This window comes from Hyla sarda, chromosome 9 (assembly GCF_029499605.1).
Source record: "Hyla sarda isolate aHylSar1 chromosome 9, aHylSar1.hap1, whole genome shotgun sequence".
Lineage (NCBI taxonomy): Eukaryota > Metazoa > Chordata > Amphibia > Anura > Hylidae > Hyla > Hyla sarda.
Window position 1 is genome coordinate 177,773,174 of NC_079197.1, and position 20,738 is coordinate 177,793,911.

Below are 20,738 nucleotides of genomic sequence, written 5' to 3' on the forward strand. Positions count from 1 at the left end.
GAGTCTATACTGTAAGAGCGGTCACACTATGGAGTCTACACTGTAAGAGCAGACACACTATGGAGTCTATACTGTAAGAAAAGTCACACTATGGAGTCTATACTGTAAGAGCAGTCACACTATGGAGTCTATACTGTAAGATCTGTCACACTATGGAGTCTATACTGTAAGAGCAGTCACACTATGGAGTCTATACTGTAAGAGCTGTTACACTATGGAGTCTATATTGTAAGATCAGTCACACTATGGAGTCTATACTGTAACATCAGTCACACTATGGAGTCTATACTGTAAGAGCTGTCGCACTATGGAGTCTATACTCTAAGGTCTGTCACACAATGGAGTCCATACTGAAAGATCTGTCACACTATGGAGTCTACTGTAAGAGGAGTCACACTATGGAGTCTATACTGTAAGAGCATTCACACTATGGAGTCTCTCCTGTAAGGACAGTCACACTATGGAGTCTATACTGTAAGAGGAGTCACACTATGGAGTCTACTGTAAGAGCAGTCACACTATGGAGTCTATACTGTAAGAGCAGTCACACTATGGAGTCTACTCTGTCACACTATGGAGTCTATACTGTAAGAGTAGTCACACTATGGAGTCTATACTGTAAGAGTAGTCACACAATGGAGTCTATACTCTAAGATTTGTCACACTATGGAGTCTATACTGTAAGAGCATTCACACTATGGAGTCTCTACTGTAAGATCAGTCACACTATAGAGTCTACTGTAAGAGCGGTCACACTATGGAGTCTTTACTGTAGGAGAGGTCACACTATGGAGTCTACTGTAAGAGCGGTCACACTATAGAGTCTATACTGTAAGAGCAGTCACACTATGGAGTCCATACTGTAAGAGCAGTCACAAGATGGAGTCCATACTGTAAGAGCAGTCACACTATGGAGTCTATACTGTAAGAGCAGTCACACTATGGAGTCTATACTGTAAGAGCAGTCTCATTATGGAGTCTATACTCTAAGATCTGGCACACCATGGAGTCTCTGCTGTAAGAGTAGTCACACTATGGAGTCTATACTGTAAGAGCATTCACACTATGGAGACTATACTGTAAGATCTGTCACACTATGGAGCCTCTACTGTAAGAGCAGTCACACTATGGAGTCTATACTGTAAGAGCATTCACACTATGGAGACTATACTGTAAGATCTGTCACACTATGGAGCCTCTACTGTAAGAGTAGTCACACTATGGAGTCTATACTGTAAGAGCATTCACACTATGGAGACTATACTGTAAGATCTGTCACACTATGGAGTCTATACTGTAAGAGCAGTCACACTATGGAGTCTATACTCTAAGATCTGTCACACCATGGAGTCTATACTGTAAGAGCAGTCACACTATGGAGTCTATACTGTAAGAGCAGTCACACTATGGAGTCTATACTGTAAGAGCAGTCACACTATGGAGTCTATACTGTAAGAGCGGTCACACTATGGAGTCTCTACTGTAAGAGCGGTCACACTATGGAGTCTATACTGTAAGAGCGGTCACACTATGGAGTCTATACTGTAAGAGCTGTCACACTATGGAGTCTACTGTAAAAGCAGTCATACTATGGAGTCTATACTCTAATTTTTGTCACACTATGGAGTCTCTACTGTAAGATCAGTCACACTATAGAGTCTACTGTAAGAGCGGTCACACTATGGAGTCTCTACTGTAAGAGCAGTCACACTATAGAGTCTATACTGTAAGAGCAGTCACACTATGGAGTCCATACTGTAAGAGCAGTCACAAGATGAAGTCCATACTGTAAGATCTGTCACACCATGGAGTCTATGCTGTAAGAGCATTCACACTATGGAGACTATACTGTAAGAGCATTCACACTATGGAGACTATACTGTAAGAGCAGTCACACTGTGGAGTCTATACTGTAAGAGCAGTCACACTATGGAGTCTATACTGTAAGAGCAGTCACACTATGGAGTCTATACTGTAAGAGCGGTCACACTATGGAGTCTCTACTGTAAGAGCGGTCACACTATGGAGTCTATACTGTAAGAGCAGTCACACTATGGAGTCTATACTGTAAGAGCTGTCACACTATGGAGTCTACTGTAAAAGCAGTCACACTATGGAGTCTATACTCTAAGATCTGTCACACTATGGAGTCTATACTGTAAGATCTGTCACACTATGGAGTCTATAGTGTAAGAGCAGTCACACTATGGAGTCTATACTCTGTCACACCATGGAGTCTATACTTTAAGAGTAGTCACACTATGGAGTCTATACTTTAAGATGTCACACCATGGAGTCTATACTCTAAGATCTGTCACACTATGGAGTCTATACTGTAAGAGCAGTCACACTATGGAGTCTAGGAAAAATAGGAATCCCGGCACTCAATTTATCTTTTTTCTTCTTTTTATTTATGCAGAACAAACATAGGAAACAAACGCAGTACGCCTTACGGCCAAAGCCTTTCTCAACTGCTCTACTTGGCCATAACGAGTACTGCGTTTGTTTCCTATGTTTGTTCTGCATAAATAAAAAGAAGAAGAAAGATAAATTGAGTGCCGGGATTCCTATTTTTCCTATTATCTACATTATCCACGTGCACCTGCTATAAGGTAGTGCCGACCACTGAACCTGGACACTATGGAGTCTATACTGTAAGATCAGTCACACTATGGAGTCTATACTGTAAGAGCGGTCACACTATAGAGTCTATACTGTAAGATCACTCACACTATGGAGTCTATACTGTAAGATCACTCACACTATGGAGTCTACTGTAAGAGCGGTCACACTATGGAGTCTATACTCTAAGATCTGTCACACTATGGTGTCTCTACTGTAAGAGCAGTTACACTATAGACTCTCTACCATAAGTATACTTGCATACTGGCTGCATGCCCTGAGCACCTGATTGGGCAGAAGTCCTTGGAAGCTAACATCACAGTGGAGGGGTGAGCGAACATTTTAGATTTTTTCTGTCTCTACTGTAAGAGCAGTCACAATATAGACTCTCTACTGTAAGAGCAGTCACACTAAAGAGTCTCTACTGTAAGTGCAGTCACACTATGGAGTCCATACTGTAAGAACAGTCACACTATAGACTCTCCACTGTAAGAGCAGTCACACTCTGAGTCTACTGTGAAGCAGTCACACTATGGAATCTATACTTTTAGCACAGTCACACTATGGAGTCTAGAGCAGTGATAGTATGGAGACTATACTCTAAGATCTGTCGCACTATAGATTCTCTAATGTAAGAACAGTCTCACTATAGACTCTCTACTGTAAGAGCAGTCACACTATAGACTCTCTACTGTAACAGCAGTCACACTATGGAGTTTCTACTGTAAGAGGCGTCAGACTATGGAGTGTCTACTGTCAGAATAGTCGCACTATAGAATCTCTACTGTAAGAGCAGTTGCACTATAGACTCTCTACTCTAAGAGCAGTTGCATTATGGAGTCTCTACTGTAAGAGCAGTCACACCATGAAGTCTCTACAGTAAGAGAAATCACACTATAGACTCTACTGTAAAAGCAGATACAGTATGGGGTCTCTACTGTAAGAGCAGTCATACTATGGAGTCTCTACTGTAAGAGCAATCACACTATAGACTCTCTACTGTAAGAGCAGTTACACTATGGAGTCTCTACTGTGAAAGCAGTCACACTATGGGGAGTCTACTGAAAGAACAGTCACACTATAGACTCTCTACTGTAAGAGCAGTCACACTATGGAGCATATACTTTAAGAGCAGTCACACTATGGAGTCTCCACTGTAAGAGCATTCACACTATGGAGTATCTAATGTAAGAGAAGTAACACTATGGAGTCTGTACTGTAATAGCAGTTATAGTATGGAGTCTCTACTGTAAGAGCAGTCATTCTGTGGAGCCTCAATCTTAAGAGCAGTCACACAATTGAGTCTATACTGTAAGAGCAGTCACACTATTTAGTTTCTACTGTAAGAGCAGTCACACTATGGAGTCTCTACTGTAAGAGCAGTCGCACTATGGAGTCTCTACTGTAAGAGCAGTCCCACTCTGGTGTCTATTGTAAGAACAGTCACACTATGGAGCCTCTACTGTAAGAGTAGTCACACTATGGAGTCTCTACTGTAAGAGACGTCCCACTCTGGTGTCTAATGTAAGAACAGTCACACTATGGAGCCTCTACTGTAAGAGTAGTCACACTATGGAGTCTCTACTGTAAGAGACGTCCCACTCTGGTGTCTAATGTAAGAACAGTCACACTATGGAGCCTCTACTGTAAGAGTAGTCACACTATGGAGTCTCTACTGTAAGAGACGTCCCACTCTGGTGTCTAATGTAAGAACAGTCACACTATGGAGTCTCTAGTGTAAGAGCAGTCACTAGAGATGAACGAATTTACAGTAAATTCAATTCGTCACGAACTTCTCGGCTCGGCAGTTGATGACTTATCCTGCGTAAATTAGTTCAGCTTTCAGGTGCTCCCGTGTGCTGGAAAAGGTGGATACAGTATTAGGAGACTCTTTCCTAGGACTGTATCCACCTTTTCCAGCCCACAAGAGCACCTGAAAGCTGAACTCATTTATGCAGGATAAGTCATCAACTGCCGAGCCGAGAAGTTCGTGACGAATCGAATTTACTGTAAATTCGCTCATCTCCAGCAGTCACACTACGAAGTTTATATTGTAAAGCAGTCACACTACGGAGACTTTACTGTAAGATCAGTCCCACTATGGAGTCTATACTGTAAGATCAGTCCCACTATGGAGTCTATACTGTAAGATCAGTCACACTATGGAGTATCTACTGTAAGATCAGTCACACTATGGAGTCTATACTGTAAGATCAGTCACACTATAGAGACTATATTGTAAAGCAGTCACGCTATGGAGTCTATACTGTAAGAGAGGTCACACTATGGAGACTATATTGTAAAGCAGTCACACTATGGAGTCTATACTGTAAGAGCGGTCACACTATGGAGACTATACTGTAAGATCAGTCACACTATGGAGTATCTACTGTAAGAGCGGTCACACTATGGAGTCTATACTGTAAGAGCAGTCACACTATGGAGACTATACTGTAAGAGCAGTCACACTATGGAGTCTATACTGTAAGAGCAGTCACACTATGGAGACTATACTGTAAGAGCAGTCACGCTATGGAGTCTATACTGTAAGATCAGTCACACTATGGAGTCTATACTGTAAGAGCAGTCACTCTATGGAGTCCATACTGTAAGAGCAGTCACACTATGGAGACTATACTGTAAGAGCAGTCACGCTATGGAGTCTATACTGTAAGAGAGGTCACACTATGGAGACTATATTGTAAGAGAGGTCACACTATGGAGACTATACTGTAAGAGAGGTCACACTATGGAGTCTCTACTGTAAGAGAGGTCACACTATGGAGACTATACTGTAAGAGAGGTCACACTATGGAGTCTATACTGTAAGAGAGGTCACACTATGGAGTCTCTACTGTAAGAGAGGTCACACTATGGAGACTATATTGTAAGAGAGGTCACACTATGGAGACTATACTGTAAGAGAGGTCACACTATGGAGTCTCTACTGTAAGAGAGGTCACACTATGGAGACTATACTGTAAGAGAGCTCACACTATGGAGTCTATACTGTAAGATCAGTCCCACTATGGAGTCTATACTGTAAGAGCAGTCACACTATGGAGTCTATACTGTAAGAGCAGTCACACTATGGAGTCTCTACTGTAAGAGCGGTCACACTATGGAGTCTATACTGTAAGAGCAGTCACACTATGGAGTCTATACTGTAAGAGCAGTCACACTATGGAGTCTATACTGTAAGAGCAGTCACACTATGGAGTCTATACTGTAAGAGCAGTCACACTATGGAGACTATATTGTAAGAGCAGTCACACTATGGAGACTATATTGTAAAGCAGTCACGCTATGCAGTCTCTTCTGTAAGAGCAGTCACACTATGGAGTCTATACTGTAAGAGAGGTCACACTATGGAGACTATATTGTAAAGCAGTCACACTATGCAGTCTCTTCTGTAAGAGCATAGAATACAAATATGATGGGAATTATAGTGTCTGTTCCTGTTTTTTGTATTAATTTGATAGATACCTGCAGTGTCCTCTATAGAAGTCAGATACATATTTACATCCTTTTCTTTACCATAATATAATAAAAAACAGAAGCAAAGTCTAGATAGGAAGGGAAGTGGGAGAGTTTATTCCACACATCACCAGCAGGTGTCACCCTCAGATTGTGACATAAAATCACTAATGTCGGCTGCACAAGGCTCATACAGCTCAACTACAGAATGAGCGGTCTAATGGCTCTTACATAGGACTGCAGGTAACACATTATCTGTACTCAGATTTATCACTGTGTTATCTGTGGTGTTACATAGGACTGCAGGTCCCATCTATACATTATCTGTACTCACAGAGTTATCACTGTTATCTGTGGTGTTACATAGGACTGCAGGTCACATCCACTACATTATCTGTACTCAGAGAGTTATTACTGTGTTATCTGTGGTGTTACATAGGACTGCAGGTCACATCTACTACATTATCTGTACTCAGAGAGTTATCACTGTGTTATCTGTGGTGTTACATAGGACTGCAGGTCACATCTATACATTATCTGTACTCAGAGAGTTATCACTGTGTTATGTGTGGTGTTACATAGGACTGCAGGTCACATCTACTACATTATCTGTACTCAGAGAGATATCACTGTTATCTGTAGTGTTACATAGGACTGCAGGTCACATCTACTACATTATCTGTACTCAGAGAGTTATCACTGTTATCTGTGGTGTTACATAGGACTGCAGGTCACATCTACTACATTATCTGTACTCAGAGAGTTATCACTGTTATCTGTAGTGTTACATAGGACTGCAGGTCACATCTACTACATTATCTGTACTCAGAGAGTTATCACTGTTATCTGTGGTGTTACATAGGACTGCAGGTCACATCTACTACATTATCTGTACTCAGAGAGTTATCACTGTGTTATCTGTGGTGTTACATAGGACTGCAGGTCACATCTATACATTATCTGTACTCAGAGAGTTATCACTGTGTTATCTGTGGTGTTACATAGGACTGCAGGTCACATCTACTACATTATCTGTACTCAGAGAGTTATCATTGTTATCTGTGGTGTTACATAGGACTGCAGGTAACACATTATCTGTACTCAGATTTATCACTGTGTTATCTGTGGTGTTACATAGGACTGCAGGTAAAACATTATCTGTACTCAGATTTATCACTGTGTTATCTGTGGTGTTACATAGGACTGCAGGTCACATCTATACATTATCTGTACTCAGAGAGTTATCACTGTTATCTGTGGTGTTACATAGGACTGCAGGTCACATCTATACATTATCTGTACTCAGAGAGTTATCACTGTGTTATCTGTGGTGTTACATAGGACTGCAGGTCACATCTATACATTATCTGTACTCACAGAGTTATCACTGTTATCTGTGGTGTTACATAGGACTGCAGGTCACATCTACCACATTATCTGTACTCAGAGAGTTATCACTGTTATCTGTGGTGTTACATAGGACTGCAGGTAACACATTATCTGTACTCAGATTTATCACTGTGTTATCTGTGGTGTTACATAGGACTGCAGGTCCCATCTATACATTATCTGTCCTCAGAGAGTTATCACTGTGTTATCTGTGGTGTTACATAGGACTGCAGGTCACATCTATACATTATCTGTACTCAGAGAGTTATCACTGTGTTATCTGTGGTGTTACATAGGACTGCAGGTCACATCTATACATTATCTGTACTCAGAGAGTTATCACTGTGTTATCTGTGGTGTTACATAGGACTGCAGGTCACATCTATACATTATCTGTACTCAGAGAATTATCACTGTGTTATCTGTGGTGTTACATAGGACTGCAGGTCACATCTATACATTATCTGTACTCAGAGAGTTATCACTGTGTTATCTGTGGTGTTACATAGGACTGCAGGTCACATCTATACATTATCTGTACTCAGAGAGTTATCACTGTTATCTGTGGTGTTACATAGGACTGCAGGTAACATCTACTACATTATCTGTACTCAGAGAGTTATCACTGTTATCTGTGGTGTTACATAGGACTGCAGGTCACATCTACTACATTATCTGTACTCAGAGAGTTATCACTGTGTTATCTGTGGTGTTACATAGGACTGCAGGTCACATCTATACATTATCTATACTCAGAGAGTTATCACTGTTATCTGTGGTGTTACATAGGACTGCAGGTCACATCTGCTACATTATCTGTACTCAGAGAGTTATCACTGTGTTATCTGTGGTGTTACATAGGACTGCAGGTCACATCTACTACATTATCTGTACTCAGAGAGTTATCACTGTGTTATCTGTGGTGTTACATAGGACTGCAGGTCACATCTATACATTATCTGTACTCAGAGAGTTATCACTGTTATCTGTGGTGTTACATAGGACTGCAGGTGACATCTACTACATTATCTGTACTCAGAGAGTTATCACTGTGTTATCTGTAGTGTTACATAGGACTGCAGGTCACATCTATACATTATCTGTACTCAGAGAGTTATCACTGTGTTATCTGTGGTGTTACATAGGACTGCAGGTCACATCTATACATTATCTGTACTCAGATAGTTATCACTGTGTTATCTGTGGTGTTACATAGGACTGCAGGTCACATCTACTACATTATCTGTACTCAGAGAGTTATCACTGTGTTATCTGTGGTGTTACATAGGACTGCAGGTGACATCTATACATTATCTGTACTCAGAGAGTTATCACTGTGTTATCTGTAGTGTTACATAGGACTGCAGGTCACATCTACTACATTATCTGTACTCAGAGAGTTATCACTGTGTTATCTGTGGTGTTACATAGGACTGCAGGTCACATCTATACATTATCTGTACTCAGAGAATTATCACTGTGTTATCTGTGGTGTTACATAGGACTGCAGGTCACATCTATACATTATCTGTACTCAGAGAGTTATCACTGTTATCTATGGTGTTACATAGGACTGCAGGTAACATCTACTACATTATCTGTACTCAGAGAGTTATCACTGTGTTATCTGTGGTGTTACATAGGACTGCAGGTCACATCTATACATTATCTGTACTCAGAGAGTTATCACTGTTATCTGTGGTGTTACATAGGACTGCAGGTAACATCTACTACATTATCTGTACTCAGAGAGTTATCACTGTTATCTGTGGTGTTACATAGGACTGCAGGTCACATCTACTACATTATCTGTACTCAGAGAGTTATCACTGTGTTATCTGTGGTGTTACATAGGACTGCAGGTCACATCTATACATTATCTATACTCAGAGAGTTATCACTGTTATCTGTGGTGTTACATAGGACTGCAGGTCACATCTGCTACATTATCTGTACTCAGAGAGTTATCACTGTGTTATCTGTAGTGTTACATAGGACTGCAGGTCACATCTATACATTATCTGTACTCAGAGAGTTATCACTGTGTTATCTGTGGTGTTACATAGGACTGCAGGTCACATCTATACATTATCTGTACTCAGATAGTTATCACTGTGTTATCTGTGGTGTTACATAGGACTGCAGGTCACATCTACTACATTATCTGTACTCAGAGAGTTATCACTGTGTTATCTGTGGTGTTACATAGGACTGCAGGTGACATCTATACATTATCTGTACTCAGAGAGTTATCACTGTGTTATCTGTAGTGTTACATAGGACTGCAGGTCACATCTACTACATTATCTGTACTCAGAGAGTTATCACTGTGTTATCTGTGGTGTTACATAGGACTGCAGGTCACATCTACGACATCAGGGGTGTCAAACACCCAGCCCGCGGGGCCGAATCTGGCCCTCCAGACCTCGTCATGTGGCCCGCCGCCGGCCGCCAGCTTTCACCTTTAATCTTACTTAAAAAAAAAAAGAAAGCCGCCTCTTCAGCGCATGCGCGGTGATCCTCCTTCGGTCCTCCTGGTCCTCCGCCTCTATGGTTGTACGCACGGGACGTCAGTGATGTCCCGTGCGTACAACCATAGAGACGCGGGAGGAACAGGAGGACCGAAGGATCATCGCAGGAGGACGCGCTCAGGCCCTGGTAAGTGACCGGCGGTGCGTTATCTTCTTCAGCGTTCTGGTCACCGCTAGACCGGTCCTGGCACCTACTGCTATGGTCCATAGGCCATAGCAGTAGATGTGACCCCGGGCCGGAGGAGTGGTGATCGGATCACAGTGGGGGCAGCACACAGACATACAGCCTCCAGCCATACACTGTATATGACTGGAGGCTGTATGTCTGTGGGGAGGGAGGGAGGGGGGGTGCTGCCAACCTAATGTGGGGGGAACTACACTGCCAACTAATGTGGGGGAGCTATACTGCCTACCTAATGTGGGGGGAACTATACTGCCTACCTAGTGTGGGGGGAACTATACTGCCTATCTAATGTGGGGGGAACTATACTGCCAACTAATGTGGGGGAACATGCTGCCAACTAATGTGGGGGAACATGCTGCCTACCTAATGTGGGGGGAACTATACTGCCAACCTAATGTGGGGGAATATGCTGTCTACCTAATGTGGGGGGAACTATACTGCCTACTGTCAGGATTCGGCAGGCTGAAGGTGGATCCTCTGTGTCAGTGAGGGATTGGCGTGGACCGTACCGGTGGACCGGTTCTAAGTTGCTACTGGTATTCACCAGAACCTGCCGCAAAGCGGGAGGGTCTTGCTGCGGCGGTAGCAACCAGGTCGTGTCCACCGGTAACAGCTCAACCTCACTGACTGCTGAGAGTGGCGTGTGACAGGAGGACTAGACAGAGGCGAGGTCAGACGTAGCAGAAGGTCAGGGCAGGCGGCAAGGTTCGTAGTCAAGGGCAACGGCAGAAGGTCTGGTAACACTGGTAAGGCAAACACAGAAACGCTTTCACTAGGCACTGAGGCAACAAGATCCGGCCAGGACAGGAAGGGGAAGTGGGTTTAAATAGGCATGCAGCATATGGGAGCTAATTACACTGATTGGGCCAGGCACCAATTAGTGGTCCACTGGCCCTTTAAATCCGAGCCGGCGCGTGCGCGCCCTAGAGAGCGGAGCCGCGCGCGCCAGGACGTGACAGCCAGGAAACGGGACATGTAAGTAGGTTGGGATGCGACCCGCGAGCGGGCGCATCCCGCTATGCGAATCGCATCCCCGCCGTCAGTGACAGTGCAGCGCTCCCGGTCAGTGGGTCTGACCGGGGCGCTGCAGAGAGGATAACGCCGCGAGCGCTCTGGGGAGGAGCAGGGACTCGGAGCGCTCGGCGTAACACCTACCTAATGTGGGGGGAACTATACTGCCTACCTAATGTGGGGGGAACTATACTGCCAACCTAATGTGGGGGAACATGCTGCCTACCTAATGTGGGGGGAACTATACTGCCTACCTAATGTGGGGGGGGGGACTATACTGCCTATCTTATGTGGGGGAACTATACTGCCAACCTAATGTGGGGGGAACTATACTGCCAACCTAATGTGGGGGGAACTATACTGCCAACCTAATGTGGGGGGAACTATACTGCCAACCTAATGTGGGGGGAACCATACTTCCAACCTAATGTGGGGGAACATGCTGCCAACTAATGTGTGGGAATATGCTGCCTACCTAATGTGGGGGGAACTATACTGCCAACCTAATGTGGGGGAACATGCTGCCAACTAATGTGGGGGAACATGCTGCCTATCTAATGTGGGGGGAACTATACTGCCAACTAATGTGAGGGAACATGCTGCCAACTAATGTGGGGGGAACTATACTGCCAACCTAATGTGGGGGAACATGCTGTCTACCTAATGTGGGGGGAACTATACTGCCAACCTAATGTGGGGGAACATGCTGCCAACTAATGTGGGGGAATATGCTGCCTACCTAATGTGGGGGGAACTATACTGTCTACCTAATGTGGGGGGAACTATACTGCCTACCTAATGTGTGGGGAACTATACTGCCAACCTAATGTGGGGGAACTATACTGCAACCCTAATGTGGGGGGGAACTATATTGCCAACCTAATGTGGGGGGGGGGGGGGAACTATACTGCCAACCTAATGTGGGGGAACATGCTGCCTACTAATGTGGGGGAACATGCTGCCTACCTAATGTGGGGGGAACTATACTGCCAACCTAATGTGGGGGGAACTATACTGCCAACCTAATGTGGGGGGAACTATACTGCCAACCTAATGTGGGGGGAACTCTACTGCCAACCTAATGTGGGGGGAACTATACTGCCAACCTAATGTGGGGGGAACTATACTGCCAACCTAATGTGGGGGGAGCTATACTGCCAACCTAATGTGGGGGAACTATACTACCAACCTAATGTGGGGGGAACTATACTGCCAACCTAATGTGGGGGGAACTTTACTGCCAACCTAATGTGGGGGGAACTATACTGCCTACCTAATGTGGGGGGAACTACAAGGTACTGTACATTGCGGTAGGAGGGGTAGTTTTATATGGCGAGTATATCCCAAACTCTACATTTTAACTGTAAAAATTGGGGGTTGTCTTATACGCCGGCATATACGGTATATGGGGGGGGGGGGGGGGGGGGGGGGGGGGGAGGGGTCCTACAAATACAACCGGCCCTTTGAGGGTGAGCAAACTGCTGATGCGGCCCCGATGAATTTGAGTTTGACACCCCTGTACTACATTATCTGTACTCAGAGAGTTATCACTGTTATCTGTGGTGTTACATAGGACTGCAGGTCACATCTACTACATTATCTGTACTCAGAGTTATCACTGTGTTATCTGTGGTGTTACATAGGACTGCAGGTCACATCTATACATTATCTGTACTCAGAGAGTTATCACTGTGTTATCTGTGGTGTTACATAGGACTGCAGGTCACATCTATACATTATCTGTACTCAGAGAGTTATCACTGTTATCTGTGGTGTTACATAGGACTGCAGGTCACATCTATACATTATATGTACTCAGAGAGTTATCACTGTGTTATCTGTGGTGTTACATAGGACTGCAGGTCACATCTATACATTATCTGTACTCAGAGAGTTATCACTGTGTTATCTGTGGTGTTACATAGGACTGCAGGACACATCTACTACATTATCTGTACTCAGAGAGTTATCACTGTGTTATCTGTGGTGTTACATAGGACTGCAGGTCACATCTATACATTATCTGTACTCAGAGTTATTACTGTGTTATCTGTGGTGTTACATAGGACTGCATGTCACATCTACTACATTATCTGTACTCAGAGAGTTATCACTGTGTTATCTGTGGTGTTACATAGGACTGCAGGTCACATCTATACATTATCTGTACTCAGAGAGTTATCACTGTGTTATCTGTGGTGTTACATAGGACTGCAGGTCACATCTACTACATTATCTGTACTCAGAGAGTTATCACTGTGTTATCTGTGGTGTTACATAGGACTGCAGATCACATCTATACATTATTTGTACTCAGAGAGTTATCACTGTGTTATCTGTGGTGTTACATAGGACTGCAGGTCACATCTACTACATTACCTGTACTCAGAGAGTTATCACTGAGTTATCTGTGGTGTTACATAGGACTGCAGGTCACATCTATACATTATCTGTACTCAGAGAGTTATCACTGTTATCTGTGGTGTTACATAGGACTGCAGGTCACATCTACTACATTATCTGTACTCAGAGTTATCACTGTGTTATCTGTGGTGTTACATAGGACTGCAGGTCACATCTATACATTATCTGTACTCAGAGAGTTATCACTGTGTTATATGTGGTGTTACATAGGACTGCAGGTCACATCTACTACATTATCTGTACTCAGAGAGTTATCACTGTGTTATCTGTGGTGTTACATAGGACTGCAGGTCACATCTATACATTATCTGTACTCAGAGAGTTATCACTGTTATCTGTGGTGTTACATAGAACTGCAGGTCACATCTATACATTATCTGTACTCAGAGAGTTATCACTGTGTTATCTGTGGTGTTACATAGGACTGCAGGTCACATCTATACATTATCTGTACTCAGAGAGTTATCACTGTGTTATCTGTGGTGTTACATAGGACTGCAGGTCACATCTATACATTATCTGTACTCAGAGAGTTATCACTGTGTTATCTGTGGTGTTACATAGGACTGCAGGTCACATCTATACATTATCTGTACTCAGAGAGTTATCACTGTGTTATATGTGGTGTTACATAGGACTGCAGGTCACATCTACTACATTATCTGTACTCAGAGAGTTATCACTGTGTTATCTGTGGTGTTACATAGGACTGCAGGTCACATCTATACATTATCTGTACTCAGAGAGTTATCACTGTTATCTGTGGTGTTACATAGGACTGCAGGTCACATCTATACATTATCTGTACTCAGAGAGTTATCACTGTGTTATCTGTGGTGTTACATAGGACTGCAGGTCACATCTATACATTATCTGTACTCAGAGAGTTATCACTGTGTTATCTGTGGTGTTACATAGGACTGCAGGACACATCTACTACATTATCTGTACTCAGAGAGTTATCACTGTGTTATCTGTGGTGTTACATAGGACTGCAGGTCACATCTATACATTATCTGTACTCAGAGAGTTATCACTGTTATCTGTGGTGTTACATAGGACTGCAGGTCACATCTATACATTATCTGTACTCAGAGAGTTATCACTGTGTTATCTGTGGTGTTACATAGGACTGCAGGTCACATCTATACATTATCTGTACTCAGAGAGTTATCACTGTGTTATCTGTGGTGTTACATAGGACTGCAGGTCACATCTATACATTATCTGTACTCAGAGAGTTATCACTGTGTTATCTGTGGTGTTACATAGGACTGCAGGTCACATCTACTACATTATTTGTACTCAGAGAGTTATCACTGTGTTATCTGTGGTGTTACATAGGACTGCAGGTCACATCTATACATTATCTGTACTCAGAGAGTTATCACTGTTATCTGTGGTGTTACATAGGACTGCAGGTCACATCTATACATTATCTGTACTCAGAGAGTTATCACTGTGTTATCTGTGGTGTTACATAGGACTGCAGGTCACATCTATACATTATCTGTACTCAGAGAGTTATCACTGTGTTATCTGTGGTGTTACATAGGACTGCAGGACACATCTACTACATTATCTGTACTCAGAGAGTTATCACTGTGTTATCTGTGGTGTTACATAGGACTGCAGGTCACATCTATACATTATCTGTACTCAGAGAGTTATCACTGTGTTATCTGTGGTGTTACATAGGACTGCAGGTCACATCTACTACATTATCTGTACTCAGAGAGTTATCACTGTGTTATCTGTGGTGTTACATAGGACTGCAGATCACATCTATACATTATTTGTACTCAGAGAGTTATCACTGTGTTATCTGTGGTGTTACATAGGACTGCAGGTCACATCTACTACATTACCTGTACTCAGAGAGTTATCACTGTGTTATCTGTGGTGTTACATAGGACTGCAGGTCACATCTATACATTATCTGTACTCAGAGAGTTATCACTGTTATCTGTGGTGTTACATAGGACTGCAGGTCACATCTACTACATTATCTGTACTCAGAGTTATCACTGTGTTATCTGTGGTGTTACATAGGACTGCAGGTCACATCTACTACATTATCTGTACTCAGAGAGTTATCACTGTGTTATCTGTGGTGTTACATAGGACTGCAGGTCACATCTATACATTATCTGTACTCAGAGAGTTATCACTGTTATCTGTGGTGTTACATAGGACTGCAGGTCACATCTATACATTATCTGTACTCAGAGAGTTATCACTGTGTTATCTGTGGTGTTACATAGGACTGCAGGTCACATCTATACATTATCTGTACTCAGAGAGTTATCACTGTGTTATCTGTGGTGTTACATAGGACTGCAGGACACATCTACTACATTATCTGTACTCAGAGAGTTATCACTGTGTTATCTGTGGTGTTACATAGGACTGCAGATCACATCTACTACATTATTTGTACTCAGAGAGTTATCACTGTGTTATCTGTGGTGTTACATAGGACTGCAGGTCACATCTACTACATTACCTGTACTCAGAGAGTTATCACTGTGTTATCTGTGGTGTTACATAGGACTGCAGGACACATCTACTACATTATCTGTACTCAGAGAGTTATCACTGTTATCTGTGGTGTTACATAGGACTGCAGGTCACATCTATACATTATCTGTACTCAGAGAGTTATCACTGTTATCTGTGGTGTTACATAGGACTGCAGGTCACATCTACTACATTATCTGTACTCAGAGTTATCACTGTGTTATCTGTGGTGTTACATAGGACTGCAGGTCACATCTATACATTATCTGTACTCAGAGAGTTATCACTGTGTTATATGTGGTGTTACATAGGACTGCAGGTCACATCTACTACATTATCTGTACTCAAAGAGTTATCACTGTGTTATCTGTGGTTTTACATAGGACTGCAGGTCACATCTATACATTATCTGTACTCAGAGAGTTATCACTGTGTTATCTGTGGTGTTACATAGGACTGCAGGACACATCTACTACATTATCTGTACTCAGAGAGTTATCACTGTGTTATCTGTGGTGTTACATAGGACTGCAGATCACATCTACTACATTATTTGTACTCAGAGAGTTATCACTGTGTTATCTGTGGTGTTACATAGGACTGCAGGTCACATCTACTACATTACCTGTACTTAGAGAGTTATCACTGTGTTATCTGTGGTGTTACATAGGACTGCAGGTCACATCTATACATTATCTGTACTCAGAGAGTTATCACTGTTATCTGTGGTGTTACATAGGACTGCAGGTCACATCTACTACATTATCTGTACTCAGAGTTATCACTGTGTTATCTGTGGTGTTACATAGGACTGCAGGTCACATCTACTACATTATCTGTACTCAGAGAGTTATCACTGTGTTATCTGTGGTGTTACATAGGACTGCAGGTCACATCTATACATTATCTGTACTCAGAGAGTTATCACTGTGTTATCTGTGGTGTTACATAGGACTGCAGGTCACATCTATACATTATCTGTACTCAGAGAGTTATCACTGTGTTATCTGTGGTGTTACATAGGACTGCAGGTCACATCTATACATTATCTGTACTCAGAGAGTTATCACTGTGTTATCAGTGGTGTTACATAGGACTGCAGGACACATCTACTACATTATCTGTACTCAGAGAGTTATCACTGTGTTATCTGTGGTGTTACATAGGACTGCAGATCACATCTACTACATTATTTGTACTCAGAGAGTTATCACTGTGTTATCTGTGGTGTTACATAGGACTGCAGGTCACATCTACTACATTACCTGTACTCAGAGAGTTATCACTGTGTTATCTGTGGTGTTACATAGGACTGCAGGTCACATCTATACATTATCTGTACTCAGAGAGTTATCACTGTTATCTGTGGTGTTACATAGGACTGCAGGTCACATCTACTACATTATCTGTACTCAGAGTTATCACTGTGTTATCTGTGGTGTTACATAGGACTGCAGGTCACATCTATACATTATCTGTACTCAGAGAGTTATCACTGTGTTATATGTGGTGTTACATAGGACTGCAGGTCACATCTACTACATTATCTGTACTCAGAGAGTTATCACTGTGTTATCTGTGGTTTTACATAGGACTGCAGGTCACATCTATACATTATCTGTACTCAGAGAGTTATCACTGTGTTATCTGTGGTGTTACATAGGACTGCAGGACACATCTACTACATTATCTGTACTCAGAGAGTTATCACTGTGTTATCTGTGGTGTTACATAGGACTGCAGATCACATCTACTACATTATTTGTACTCAGAGAGTTATCACTGTGTTATCTGTGGTGTTACATAGGACTGCAGGTCACATCTACTACATTACCTGTACTCAGAGAGTTATCACTGTGTTATCTGTGGTGTTACATAGGACTGCAGGTCACATCTACTACATTACCTGTACTCAGAGAGTTATCACTGTGTTATCTGTGGTGTTACATAGGACTGCAGGTCACATCTATACATTACCTGTACTCAGAGAGTTATCACTGTGTTATCTGTGGTGTTACATAGGACTGCAGGTCACATCTACTACATTATCTGTACTCAGAGTTATCACTGTGTTATCTCTGGTGTTACATAGGACTGCAGGTCACATCTATACATTATCTGTACTCAGAGAGTTATCACTGTGTTATCTGTGGTGTTACATAGGACTGCAGGTCACATCTATACATTATCTGTACTCAGAGAGTTATCACTGTGTTATCTGTGGTGTTACATAGGACTGCAGGACACATCTACTACATTATCTGTACTCAGAGAGTTATCACTGTGTTATCTGTGGTGTTACATAGGACTGCAGATCACATCTACTACATTATTTGTACTCAGAGAGTTATCACTGTGTTATCTGTGGTGTTACATAGGACTGCAGGTCACATCTACTACATTACCTGTACTCAGAGAGTTATCACTGTGTTATCTGTGGTGTTACATAGGACTGCAGGTCACATCTATACATTATCTGTACTCAGAGAGTTATCACTGTTATCTGTGGTGTTACATAGGACTGCAGGTCACATCTACTACATTATCTGTACTCAGAGTTATCACTGTGTTATCTGTGGTGTTACATAGGACTGCAGGTCACATCTATACATTATCTGTACTCAGAGAGTTATCACTGTGTTATATGTGGTGTTACATAGGACTGCAGGTCACATCTACTACATTATCTGTACTCAGAGAGTTATCACTGTGTTATCTGTGGTTTTACATAGGACTGCAGGTCACATCTATACATTATCTGTACTCAGAGAGTTATCACTGTGTTATCTGTGGTGTTACATAGGACTGCAGGACACATCTACTACATTATCTGTACTCAGAGAGTTATCACTGTGTTATCTGTGGTGTTACATAGGACTGCAGATCACATCTATACATTATCTGTACTCAGAGAGTTATCACTGTGTTATATGTGGTGTTACATAGGACTGCAGGTCACATCTACTACATTATCTGTACTCAGAGAGTTATCACTGTGTTATCTGTGGTTTTACATAGGACTGCAGGTCACATCTATACATTATCTGTACTCAGAGAGTTATCACTGTGTTATCTGTGGTGTTACATAGGACTGCAGGACACATCTACTACATTATCTGTACTCAGAGAGTTATCACTGTGTTATCTGTGGTGTTACATAGGACTGCAGGTCACATCTACTACATTACCTGTACTCAGAGAGTTATCACTGTGTTATCTGTGGTGTTACATAGGACTGCAGGTCACATCTATACATTATCTGTACTCAGAGAGTTATCACTGTTATCTGTGGTGTTACATAGGACTGCAGGTCACATCTACTACATTATCTGTACTCAGAGTTATCACTGTGTTATCTCTGGTGTTACATAGGACTGCAGGTCACATCTATACATTATCTGTACTCAGAGAGTTATCACTGTGTTATCTGTGGTGTTACATAGGACTGCAGGTCACATCTACTACATTATCTGTACTCAGAGAGTTATCACTGTGTTATCTGTGGTTTTACATAGGACTGCAGGTCACATCTATACATTATCTGTACTCAGAGAGTTATCACTGTGTTATCTGTGGTGTTACATAGGACTGCAGGTCACATCTATACATTATCTGTACTCAGAGAGTTATCACTGTGTTATCTGTGGTTTTACATAGGACTGCAGGTCACATCTATACATTATCTGTACTCAGAGAGTTATCACTGTTATCTGTGGTGTTACATAGGACTGCAAGTAGCTTCTAGGGTAAACGTGAGACGGCCTTTAAGTATTTTTGGACAGCTTGGCTCCTATAGACTTACATTGAGGGGGCAGGACGCGTTTCGGTGGGTGGGGGATTTGAATTTTTATTAATATCATTATGATCTAATTATTTATTATTATTTATTATTATATAGTTTAAGTTTATGTAAGTTATTTTAGTTTTGAATTTTTTTTTTACTCATTTTTTTTTTTTAACGTTCGCTCTAGGGAGTCTAGAGGAATCATACAGATCAATGTAACACTAACGAATCGCATTGATCCATGAGATCTGCACTCTATTGCTCCAGCCTGCTATAGTCCTGGCATCCACAGTCATAGTCCAATCCTCAGAACCAATCCGATCCGACTGAAGTGCGCCATTAATATTCCAATCGATCATTTATCCTGTATTCTTACACATGATACTTTGTGGCTTCTGCATCTTTGCTGCTGTTTTTAGGACACTATAGCATAGTTAAAGGGTTATCCAGGAATAGAAACACGGGGCTAGTTTCTTCCAAAAACAGCGCCACCTCTGTCCTTAGGTTGTGTACAGTGTTGCAGCTCAGTTCCATTGAGGTGAATGGAGCCAAGTTGTGATACCACACACAATCTGAGGCGAGAGGTGGCGCTGTTTTTGGAAGAAATTAGCCCTGTCTATCTCTGGATAGCTCCTTTAAATAGTTGCCAAAGAATGTGTCACATGACCCGCTGTAAATTATATTCATCAGGCATCTAAGTCGTTACAGTGTATCTGCATTTCTATATATATTTATTTCATTTTTTGTATCTATTTTATTTTTATTTTGTTTTATTTGTAGAAATTTTTAAACGTAC